We start from the raw sequence: 12,471 nt of genomic DNA on the forward strand, positions 1-12,471 counted from the left end.
TCATGTTTCAGCAGAAACACCAAATATAGACTCAGCGAGCGGTGCAACTAGGCGCTGAACGTCTCCAAAACTGTGGCACCATCCTGGACAAACTTCTGATGGAACAAGTCTGCTCCGCTCTGCTGACCACACTTGGACTACTTATTTATTTCTTATTTATTGATTATTTAATGATGATTTATCCATACTATATATTGATTTTGTCTGCTTCCTTGTTGTTGCGTCCATAGACTCAGCGAGTGGTGCGACTTGGCACTGAACGTCTCCAAAACCAACCATGGAACTCATCCTGGACTTCAGACGGAACAAGCGTGCTTCACTCTGCTGACCTCACGTGGACTACTTATTTATTGATTTATTTGTCTGTTTGCTGTTATTTGTGCACTATGTGGTGAAAGCTTTAAATCTCATTATATTTGTATAATGACAATAAAAGCATCCAATTCAATTGGTTAAACTGTCTGTGCTGGATCGGTTGAAATAAAAACCTGCCCCCACACCTGAACCCTTGAGGACCGGTTTGCCCACCCCTAGTTTAAGCTAAACAAGGCTTTCAGGAACAAAGCAATGCAAGCAAATATGATAATAATAATAATAATGTGCGCATAACTAAAGCTGAGAAAGTGTTCTTTAAAAGCAAAGCTTAGCTTATACTACGTTGCAGGCAAATGTATAATAAAATGAAAAAAACTGACAAGCAAGCTGTAAGAGCGGCTTGATAAAATCTGTTGATTGTGCACACACTTGCCGCAACTATTCTTCACCTCGGCACCCTTTATTGGTAACGAGACGACATCCCTCCTTACTTGCACTGATGCATTAACGTGCACATACCCACATACAAATGCAACACAATACAATTTGTTGGGTCTGTTCAGGCACAGAAAGAGGGAAACCAATTTCGGAAATTCAGTATATTACCAGACTGCAGAATGGGGAGAGCTCGAACAGTGTGGATGCACAGTCTGTTCCATGCAACTCTCAGAGAATGAACAGGAGGTGAGTCTATAAATTTGTGAAGAACAGGAAGTTGTGCAAACAAGATATTGGCTGAGACATTTAGACATCTGCAGGGCAAAGTTTGTTCAAACAAGATATGGGCTGACACGTTTAGACATCTGCAGGGCAACGTCTCTATGACAACGATATTTTTATAACTCACACAAACTGGTGCAATACGAACAAGCAATTGCAAAGCGACTTTGTCAGCTTATCTTACACAAATTATTTTGATATGTTGGTGGTTATGCAATATACATCAGCATAAGTAAGAATAATATTCAATATATTTCTGAAAAAATATATGGGTAAAATATATATATTTGAATTGGTCATTTCTTTACTACATCAGCATACATAACAGCTGAGTTTTGTTGGTGGCCTGAGGGGAAAAAAGGAAGATCGCGGGGGGTTGGCTTCTTGAACCATTAACCTTGGAGTAAGAAAGGTCTGGTGTACCCCTCACTTATTGGAACAGTTGGTAAGCTATGCCTTGCCATAATCCTCAAAGACCTTGTAATTAAAAAAAAAAATCGACAACAGCATAATGTCAGAAGTAGGATAAAACACATTTGTAACTGCAAAAGGGCAAATATGGAAATGTTTTTTGTCGACACTGCAGTCCATTAACAGGGCATACCAACTGTCCGATAACAGAGGGTAAGAAATCTCAAACCGACCAAAGAAAATCTTTGCAGCAAGTGCGCATTAGTCACTTTTGTACTAACTTATTTATGTATTTGTCGTTCCAAAAATGATGAATAAATCAAGGGTACAGCTTCTATGCACACAAATAAGACTTGACATGCATGAAACTGAAGGGTGACTGATGAAACGCCATAATGCAAGACAATGCGGCCGATGTAAGATATGTTGACTCACTCTTTGCAATTGCTGGTTAGTATTGCATCTGTTTGGTGTGAGTTATAAAAACCGTCGAGTCATGTTGAGACATCTGCGCAGATGTCTGGGCGTATCAGCCCACACCCTCTTTCTGTTATCTTCTCTGTATAGCATCATGTTTTTCACATATAAATAGAGGCACAAACTGTTTGTTTGGAGTGAGTTGCAGAGGAACAGACCGTGCGTTCACGCTGATCGAGATCTCCCCATTCTGCACTCTGGTAATAAACTTCATTTCTGAAATTGGTCTCCCTCTTTCTTAACCTGCTCCTGAAGCTGTTTTATAGACCCAACATACTTTGGTGCCGAAATCCCGGGGCCCAACAAGCCAACAATTGCCGGAGCGACGACGGAGCACAATGAAAGGCAAAATAAAGACTGTCGACAGCATCCTCCATTGACAGGGTCAACCCGACGGACGTTCCCGCGCCGCTACGGTGATCTGGTGCCGGGTCCCTCTGAACCAGGGCAGGTTCGGAACGAGAAAGATCGTGAGTTCACCCTTTGATTTCTGTCTTCGTGAAGTGATAATTTGAATTAGTATTATTACTATGGTAGTGTTGAATGTTCAAGGTCTGGGACCTACGTATGTAGAACGTAAATGTTCGAGGTCTGGGCCTGACGTACGTAGAACAAGAATAGTCAGGGACCTCGTTAAGGGACTTATCTCATCTTGGTGTGTTCAGAGATATTGGGTGAATCATGAAGTATTGAAATCAATTTGGGAGATTTGGAAAAGAATTGTTGTTACGTGTGTTGTCTGTGAATTGTTGTTGTCTGTTTTAAATAGAATTGTGGTTATGTGTGTTGTCTGTGTTAAACTATTCAGAACTGAAAAGTAAGTGATTAACATGGGTCAGAAAGCGACAAAGGAAATTGGAGAGTTACCGGATGTGAAATATACGTGAATGCATTGTATGGGAAGTTGCCTGTATCTGCCACGATGGGTGGAGAAACATGGTTTCTGTCCCAATTTGAAGGATATGGAAGGTCTGACGAACTTAGAAAGGGAAATGTTGTAGGAAAGGGAGAGTAAGGGAAAGAAAAGTGAGGAAGTTGAGAAACAGTTGATGGTGTTGAAGATATGGAAAGAACAGTGTGTGAAAGAAGAACGAGCGAAAACAAGGTCTCATCGCCACCATAAAACTCAGCCCCGATGAGGAAACCAACGTTCATCAGAGACCAACACAACCGGGAAACGCCCAAGCTGCAAGAAGATTGCCCAACCCTCTTCCACCAGCAGCACCACCCACCATGCACCCCTCACTCGGAGGGGTGCAACACCCCCCCGAATATGAAGCCTCCGCCCTGTGCGCTGACGACAGCATTTCGTCACCAGCCCACACCACATCCGGCAACTCCTACTGACCTAAAAGCTCCGGAGACTTTTGGAACGGAAGAGGAACTCCACAGTCTCCAATACAAACGATACAGACGATGGTGGCAGAAAAAAGAAATGTCAAAACCTACCCAATGATGGCTGTGGCAAATCCAAGGTGGGGGGAAGAACAACAACCACCCAGCCTATTGGTCCACCAACCCTGGACCGAGGCTGAATGCTCCGGAGACTTTTGGAACGGAAGAGGAACTCCACAGTCTCCAATACAAACGATACAGACGATGGTGGCAGAAAAAAGAAATGTCAAAACCTACCCAATGATGGCTGTGGCAAATCCAAGGTGGGGGGAAGAACAACAACCACCCAGCCTATTGGTCCACCAACCCTGGACCGAGGCTGAATGCCTGGAAGCATGCAAGGGACTCGGAGATAATAATAATAATCGGACATAGGTCCTGTCGTCATTATCAACAACAAAAAAGCCTACTTGTCATCACACCCAGAAACTGCGTGTGACGAAATTGGTGGTGCTTCTCCATAAGCTGCGTTTACTCGGCAAAAGACCTAAATAAGTGACAGTTACGGATTTGTAATTTGGCATTCTGCTGTTATGGATACAGGTCGCTTACCTCTCACTGTCTTTTACTTACCTTCAGTCAGCTAGTAGGAGGCAGATCACCACCCAAACATCTTTTCATATTACCTGAGAAGGGAATTGTGTTATGTTACCGCAAATTTAGAGTTCTGATGGATGTGGGGAAAAAACTGTCCTTATGCCTATTTGTCCGTGCTTTGTGGGACCTATAGCGTCTGCCAGAGGGCAGCAGCTGGAACAGATTGTGACCAGGGTGGTAAGGGTCCCCTATGATGTTCCTGGCTCTGCTGAGGTAACGAGGGCTGGCAATGTCTTCCAGAGAGCAGCCGACAATCCTTTGGGCAGTGTTAATCACTTTCTGCATGGCCTTTTTGTCTGCCGCCGTGCTTCCAGCGTACCACACTGTGATGCAGTACGCCAGGATGCTCTCTACAGTGGTTCTATAGAAGGTTATCAGAAGCTTGGTGCCCAAGTTGTTCTTCCTAAGTACCCTGAGGAAATTGAGTCGTTTCTGAAATGTGGATGTGGAAGAAAATGCGGAATAATGGGCCAGAATCTTCCGTGAGTTGGTGGCATCGTATCACCTGAATGGAGCAGAAGTGGAGAAAGGATTAAAGAACTCTCTGAAACATAGATTGGCAGGATCAGAGAGAAATTCACAGGGCGTGATGCAGATGGAAACGTACGAGCCCACAAATGATTACTACGCCAGATGAGAAAGCTGTGTCAAGTCCAACAGCCGCATGATGGATAACGGCGATGAAAATGGCCCGTGCCGATGTCCAGTTGAAACAATGGTTTATCGAAGGACTCCAAGTTCCCATTTCTGGATTCATCAGAAAGCACTTTGTCACCTACAAGACTGCCTCATCCGCTGACCTACTCCAATGGGCAAACCACAGGTGCCGGCCAACACACAAATGATAATCAAAGCGCTTCAAGCCAACACCATGTTTTCCGCCAGAGGACACAGACTCCCGAGAAATGCCCGAGGACCCCGCAACAATAAGACGCAAACCCGTGACCGAACCAAAGGACGATGCTGCAACTGTCGCCAGAAAGAACCCTGGGCCCGAGACTGTCTCGAGCCTTGGTTAGAGAGACAGTTCGGACTCCATCACTAAGGACCACAGAAACAACCGGAGAACAGGGAACCCCGATATGACGAACCACAGTGACGCCAGAAGTCCGACCAAGAGGACTCCCTCAAACCATCTGTTGGATCTCTGTAAAACAACTTCAGGAGCAGGTTAAGAAAGAGGGAGAGGAATTTAAAGGAAATAAGTTTATTACCAGACTGTAAGATGGGGAGAACTCGAACGGCTGCGAACGCACAGCCTATTCGCCGCAACTCTCTCCGAACAAACAGTTTGTGCGTCTATTTATATGTGAAAAACATGATGCTGTACAGAGAAGATAACAGAAAGAGGGTGTGGGCTGATACGCCCAGACATCTGCAGAGCAGATGTCTCAACATGACTCGACATTTTTCATTACTCACACCAAACTGATGCAATACTAACAAGCAATTATAAATAGTGACTCAGCATATCTTAACATTCCTTCCTGTTGTGAGTATAAAAATATCGGAACCTCGTTTGTTAGCAACGCTACTTTTGAACAAAATTCTTCACAAATTACTTCGAACTGGAGTTTAGACCAAAAATTCAAACCAACAATCATGGTACGTTTGACTGTGGCATCAATGGTACGTTTGATCAAAGCTGAGAAGCAGGGCAAACAACAGGTTAGGATAAAAAGCACGAGAACAATAACAGTTACGAACAGTACTAGGGCTTTCAAAAGAGTCTGTGTCCATGAGCCCGAGAGAAACCAGTCAAGCCATCCTCATTGTGGAACCGGATATCTTGTAGTCGGTCCCCTGTATTCCAAAGTGAGTAAGCTGTAGGGTGATCAACGGGACTTGGACGACGATGAGTGTCTTGGTTGACGGGTTGTCTCTTCCTTTGATTTTGTCGGCGTTGATTTGGACTTCTCGGCCTTGTTGTAGTCGAACTAATGTGATGACATAGGCCTGGAATCTGGAGTCAATGGTTTCCAGACGTAGGGTGTTGTTTGCTGTTCTTTGACAAGTACCAGGGGAACAGAGCCATCAGGATTTTGGAGGAGACTGACCAGTGTTTGTGTTTGAGGGGGACATCCGAGCCCCACACGGGATCATGGTCATGAGCTCCAACACTCGTTCATCAGCTTTGACGGTGGTGGCCAACTTGGTGAAGTTAGCGGTCAAAATCACAGTGAGGTCCTGTCCCAACGTGGAGATGACCAGCACTTTCTTTGTATCAGCTTGACGAGTACCAGGTCGCCTGGGGACATGACCTCCTGTGTGGGAGGCAGAGAATATGTCGGCAGATCATTTGCATTTATCACAGTTCTTTCTACTGCATAGAGGCTGTTCTTGTGTTAAGTGGCTCCTTCTGTTTCCCATTGTAGTTTCTCTTTTTCTAGTTGTTTATTTTAACCAGTGGCGGGCGGTGCATTTTCTGGTAGCGCCTTCAACGTATCAATCCAACCCTCAAAAACTATTTTATGGTTATAAAACATCTACTGCAGCTACAGCTGCAACACGTAAAAAATAATCAATAAATTAATGGACAAAAATGGGGTAAAATCCACTTCCTAGCAGCATTTTATGATTAAATACAAATACTGGAGCTTTTCAGACATTAAAACCAGGCCAGGGGGTGATTTTCCCGGGAAAAGACAGCGATGAACGTCAATGGCGTACGGGCAAACATTGCACGAAAATGGGGTAAAATCCAGCCGAAAACAGCATTTATTGATTAAATACAAATACTGGAGCTTTTTAGACATCAGAACCGGGCCCGGAGTATCATTTCCCCGGTAAAAAGACAGCGATGAACGTCGATACGTCCATACGTGAAATGACAAAAAAATCACTAAAATTAGGTAAAATCCACTTCGTAGCAGCATTTATTGACTGAATACAAATACTGGAGCTTTTGAGACATTACAACCAGGCCAGGGGGTGATTTCCTCGGGAAAAGACAGCGATGGACGTCAATGGTGAAACGCCAAAAATTAAACTGGGGTAAAATCCACTTCCTGGCAGCATTTTGTGATTAAATACAAACACTGGAGCTTAAATACAAACACTGGAGCTTTTCAGATATCAGAACTTGGCCCACAATTGAAATATTATTTAGGAATATGGCCATATTTTACTCACCAAAAATCCTTTTTACACAATATCCATCCTCCTTTCTTTCTTCCTTCTTTCCTATCGCCATCGAAGCTAATGATGAAAGTCGAGCCTGTCCTGTCATATTTCTGGCATAGTCCGTTTTGAAAATGGCTTTAAATCAAAACAACAATATATTATTTGCTTGTGGAGCTAAGTTAGCAAACTGAAAGTGCCGCACACACCATATTCCCGGCTGTAACAGGCTTGCTAGCTTCGGAGTCGACCGCCCTTTCTTAATGATGTCAATTTTTTTTCCGGAAAAGTCCGTCTGGAAAATAGCTTTGTGAGAGAAATCTGCAACAGAATTCATTTGTTTTTGCCACTGTCGGCCATGTGGGTGGAGTTTGCGATCTCTGGCTGCTTTGGCCCGCCTACTAGCCAATCATAGTTTGTGAAAGCAATGACATGTCCCAGCCAGCAAAATGCTAACGCCTATGAAAAATCATTGTGGGGTTGCCAACTCGAAATCTGATTGGTTAAAAGCAACAGTCTAGTTTAATGCAGCAGAGCCCGCAAGAACTGATTGTGAAGGTTTTGAGGCAGATCTGATCTGACAACAAATAATGGCTGAAATGTGATTGGTTAAATGCTTCAATATGAAAACACACATCTGGAAGCAGTGCAACCAGGGGGGAAAGCAATGAAAGGAAGCTAACAGACCATTTGGAATAATAAGTATTGATGGACAAAATATAATATGATTCAGATATTTCTTAGGCCAGCAGAGAAGGCCTTGAAGGGTCGTGCCAGTGCTTCTTCTTTATACTGTAGGTTGAGCACCCAGGCTCATGGCACCACTGTTGGTCCGTTTTCTGTTGAGAAGCACAGTCTTTTTCTGCTAACTCAAATTCAATGCGTTACCTTAAAGATTTTTTTATGTAGTTTGCCAAATTAGCCTCATCATCCAGTTACAATCGTGTAGTGAATAATGGCAATTTGAATGGTAACACAATTTGGGTGACATTACCACTATAAATCAATGGTTCTTTGGAATTTCATATCATGCACTGTCTTTGTTTTTTTTTCCTTCTCAGTGCTCCCAAATTCCCCATTTTGCAGAGTGGATTATTTGTTCCTCCACTTCAAGTTTAGCATTTGGAGTACTGCTGCTGCATTTTCATCAAAAATTTGATTTGACAAAAAAAAAAAATATATATATATATATATTTCCATAATTTCCATAATGATGCTGTACAGAGAAGATAACAGAAAGATGTGTGGGCTGATACGCCCAGACATCTGCAGGGCAGATGTCTCAACATGACTCGACATTTTTCATTACTCACACCAAACTGATGCAATACTAACAAGCAATTACAAATAGTGACTCAGCATATCTTACACCATCCACAAGGGGATGGGAGGACGAGGGAAGCGAGGGGGAAGAAGAAATTAGCCTAGGTAACAAGAAACCCCTCCCCTTCCCAGTTATGGACCTTTCAGTCTATGCAGCGGACTCCCGATCCTTGGACAACAAACCCTGAGTACAAGTCTTGGTAGGAACTCATCGCAAACCAGTTTGGTTCTTGGTGGATTCAGGGGCTGATCAGACCGTCCTGTCAGACAAGGTTCCAGGAGTCAAGCCCAGCACCCTGTCCCTCCAGGTTATAGGAGTAGCCGGCGTCCCACAGAGAAGATTCTACTCCCAAGCCATCGTCCTAGAAGATGAGGATGGGATCAAAGTCACTGCCCCCGTTGTCCTATGCTTCGAATGTCCGATCAACCTACTAGGACGAGATATCATGGACCAGCTTAGGCTAAGCCTAGTGGCCAGCCAAAATGGCCTCCAACCCAGAAAAGTGAAGACCAAAAACATCTTCCACACCACCACTTCCAACACCTTCTACTCTCTCGACATTGTCGGGAAAGATTCTGCCAAGGTAGCTGAAAGTCTGAGAGAACAGGCTATAGATATCTGCCCGGCAGCACCAGGAGAGGAAGAACAAACATGGGCGTTACATGTCACCCTGAAGTTCATGGGAGACCGGAAACCGGACGACAAGTGGTCAAAGCAATTCTCACAGCTCCCCACTCAACGAATCATAAATACCCACGTATATACGACCAACCAAGGAGTCTGTTTTTCCACTATGACCCTCCCACCAGCATCAGCAGCGCTGATCTCAACGGCACACCATCCTCATGTCTCACTGAACAAGTTGTTCACCATGGAGTGGAAGGATCTTGGACCCTTGACGGACTTTGTGCTGCAAACGAAAGAATCTGAGTGGCAAGACAGTGATGAAGGGGGCCAGTGGTGTGAGATCCCCGAATTTGGACAAGTGACCAGGAGGGGCTTGGACTGGGTCATTGACACCATCCCCTCCACGCACAAGTATGCATGACTAGACAAGCCCGTGGACCTACTCTACAGCGAGACAGATTTCCCCGCTGTACCAGGTAATCTATGGTCCAAGTCCAAAACTGATGTCGGACGGATGACCACAGCAAGACCAGTTGCCATCGAAGCCACAACCTCTTACCGCCCTCGGGTATGGCAATACCCGCTCAAGCCAGATCAAAAAGAAGGCATTCGCCCAGTCATCCAGGAGATGCTTGACGCAGGCATACCCACTGAAAGTGATCGTGCAGAATGCAAAATGCCAATCTTCCCCATTAAGAAACCAGGGGGGATGGAGGATGGTCCAAGATTTACGCCAAGTCAATGGAGCAGTGAAGTCCCGTGCTCCCAACGTCCCAGATCCCTACACGCTGATGAACGAACTGAAACCGACACAGAAATACTTCACCGTCATTGATGTAAGTATTTTTTTCTCAATCCCACTGAATGCCACAGCACAAGGATGGTTCGGCTTCACCTTTGGCAACAGAAAGTTCACCTACACCAGATTGCCACAAGGATTCTGCGACAGCCCAACCATATTCTCCACAGAGATCCAGAGATGCATGAGTTATCATCCACATCCAGAGTCCACAAAAGTCCTCATCTATGTGGACGACATCCTAATTGCAAGCCCAACAGCAGAAGAAAACCAAAAACAGTCCATCAGAGTGTTTCAACACCTGGAAAAGATGGGGAACAAGGCCTCGTTATCTAAGCTTCAGGTTTGCCAGATTGAAGTCACATTTCTGGGACATCTCTTGTCACAAAAAGGTCGAAGGCTAACAGACAACAGGAAGAAGGCCGTCAGAGATGCCCCCAGACCCAAGACCAAGAAGCAAGTCATGGCTTTTCTCGGGTTAGCCAACTACTGTCGAGGATGGATCCTTCACTTCGCACAAATCACCCAGCCACTATTGGACCTCATGAGTGAGAAAGACCTCAACCTGTCAGATCCTGTAGAATGGACTCCAGCTGCTGAAGAAGCTTTCAACACCGTTAAACAGGCCATACTAGACTCATCCGTCATGGGCCTGCCAGACTACACCAAGCCATTTGTTCAAACAGTTGACTGCAAATCAGGATTCATGACGTCTGTCCTTCTCCAACAACATGGTGCTAAACTACGCCCCGTCACCTTCTATTCAAAACAACTGGACGCGTTAGCACAAGCTCTCCCACCATGTGTGCAAGCCATATGTGCTGCAGCCATGGCAGTCAAAAGTTCCGCTGAACTCATACTCTTCCATCCACTGATCCTACGGGTTAGTCACGCAGTTTGCATGTTACTAACCCAGACCAAAATGGCGTTTCTATCTCCAGCTCAACACCTGTCCCTCACCGCGACATTGCTCTCACAACCACATCTCACAGTTCAAAGATGTAATACCCTGAACCCAGCCACACTGTTGCCCACCGAGGAAGATGGAGATCCACACACTTGTCAACTAAGAACCGAAGAAAATTACAAACCAAGGCCTGACCTAATAGACAGCCCACTGCCCATCGGACACATTGTCTGTCATCAAAAGCCCCGGACGGAACAAACCACACCGGATATGCCGTGGTGACTAAAAAAGACACCCTTAAGAAAGGACGATTCCCCGGCAACTGGTCTGCACAAGCCGCAGAAATAGTGGCCCTGACAGAGGCCTGTAAACTATTCCAAGGACAAGACGTGACGGTGTGGACAGACAGCCAATATGCATTCTCTACAGTCCATTTATTCACTGGACAGTGGGCCAAACGAGGAATGAAAACGTCCAATGGATCCCCAGTCAAACACGCAGAGCTTCTCACAGAAATCCTCAAAGCAGTACAGCTACCATTGAAGCTGGCTATCTGCAAATGTAAAGAACACACGACGAGACAAGACCCTGTCTCATTGGGGAACAAGCGAGCAGATGAATCAGCTAAAGAAGCCGCACACTGCAAACATCCAGACAGCTATCTCCACGGTGGAAAGACACAGCCCAATCCCTGCCAAAATCCTAAGAGACATGCAAAATCACGCCCCAGAAAAAGAGAAACTTTAATGGGAAACAGAAGGAGCCACTCAACACAAGAACGGCCTCTATATAGTAGAAAACAAGCCATGCGTCCCACGATCATTGTTTGAAGTAATTGCCAAATTGAGCCATGAGAGGAGCCATGTCCCAACAGGAGGGATGATCAGTATAGTTCAACAAACAACGCATGTTCCCAGAGATCTCCAAATCTACTTTAAAACTTTTTGCAGAAATTGTCTCACCTGCTGTAGACACAACTCTCAAGGCAATGAACGACCCAAGCGCGGAACAAGGCAAACACGGGACCGATTCCAGTTATTATTATTGGTACCTACAAGCTCCCAGAGTCCGAAGAGTCTGGCCAGATACCTGGGACCAGGTCCCCCTCCACACAGGCTACGAAACCATCACATGGCCCTTTTCCAAAGAAGCTACCACCATGGCTGCTAACTTCACCAAGTTGGCCACCACGGTCAAAGCTGGTGAACAAATGCTGGAGCTCACGACAAATATCCAACAAATAGGCTGCATCGACCTATACCTCCGACCGGACCGACCAGGAAAAGACCCCCTCTTCGCTATCACCATCTGCACTACTAGTCCAGCCACGGTCCCCAAAGTGATTGGTGTGAACCCCTTCGTACAACCATCAGCCACACGCCTACTCAAAATCCATCCGGCAGGAACACCTAAGCCTGAGGAGATACACCCAATCCTCACCCATGTCCAAACCCAAGAAGAAAACGACCACCACCTGATGATGTGGAACAGTTGATACAGATACGCCGCACTCACAGCCCGCGCCACAACCAATGAGAGTTGTTATGTCTGTTGCCCCTGACCGGACGTTTCGTCAACGGACACTTGGTCGACGGACACTTCGTCCCCGGACGTTTGGTCGAACGGACGTTTGGTCGCCGGACAGTTCGTCGAACAGACATTCCATCGCCGGACATTTTGTCGACGGACAATTCGTCGCCGGACATTTCGGCGAATGGAGAATTCGTCGCTGGATTCACTCGCTCTCAAAATTATAATCATGAGAGAGAGAGAGCGGGG

At 45.5% G+C, this 12,471-nt stretch overlaps 1 protein-coding gene across 5 annotated transcripts in view; it reads right to left on the reverse strand.

Moving 5' to 3' along the window:
* Positions 1–12,471, reverse strand: part of LOC144085322 (MAGUK p55 subfamily member 7-like) — a 161,334-nt gene that overhangs the window by 145,598 nt on the left and 3,265 nt on the right. For 2 of the 5 annotated variants that reach the window (XM_077614450.1, XM_077614447.1), the window contains exon 1: positions 3,892–4,457. The exons of the other annotated variants lie outside the window; for them this stretch is intronic. The gene's annotated coding sequence lies outside the window, so the exon portion shown is untranslated. Of the gene's footprint in view, positions 1–3,891; positions 4,458–12,471 lie in introns of those variants that run through there. 5 annotated transcript variants of the gene reach the window in all.

Source organism: Stigmatopora argus, chromosome 12, assembly GCF_051989625.1.
Source record: "Stigmatopora argus isolate UIUO_Sarg chromosome 12, RoL_Sarg_1.0, whole genome shotgun sequence".
NCBI classification, from domain to species: Eukaryota; Metazoa; Chordata; class Actinopteri; order Syngnathiformes; family Syngnathidae; genus Stigmatopora; species Stigmatopora argus.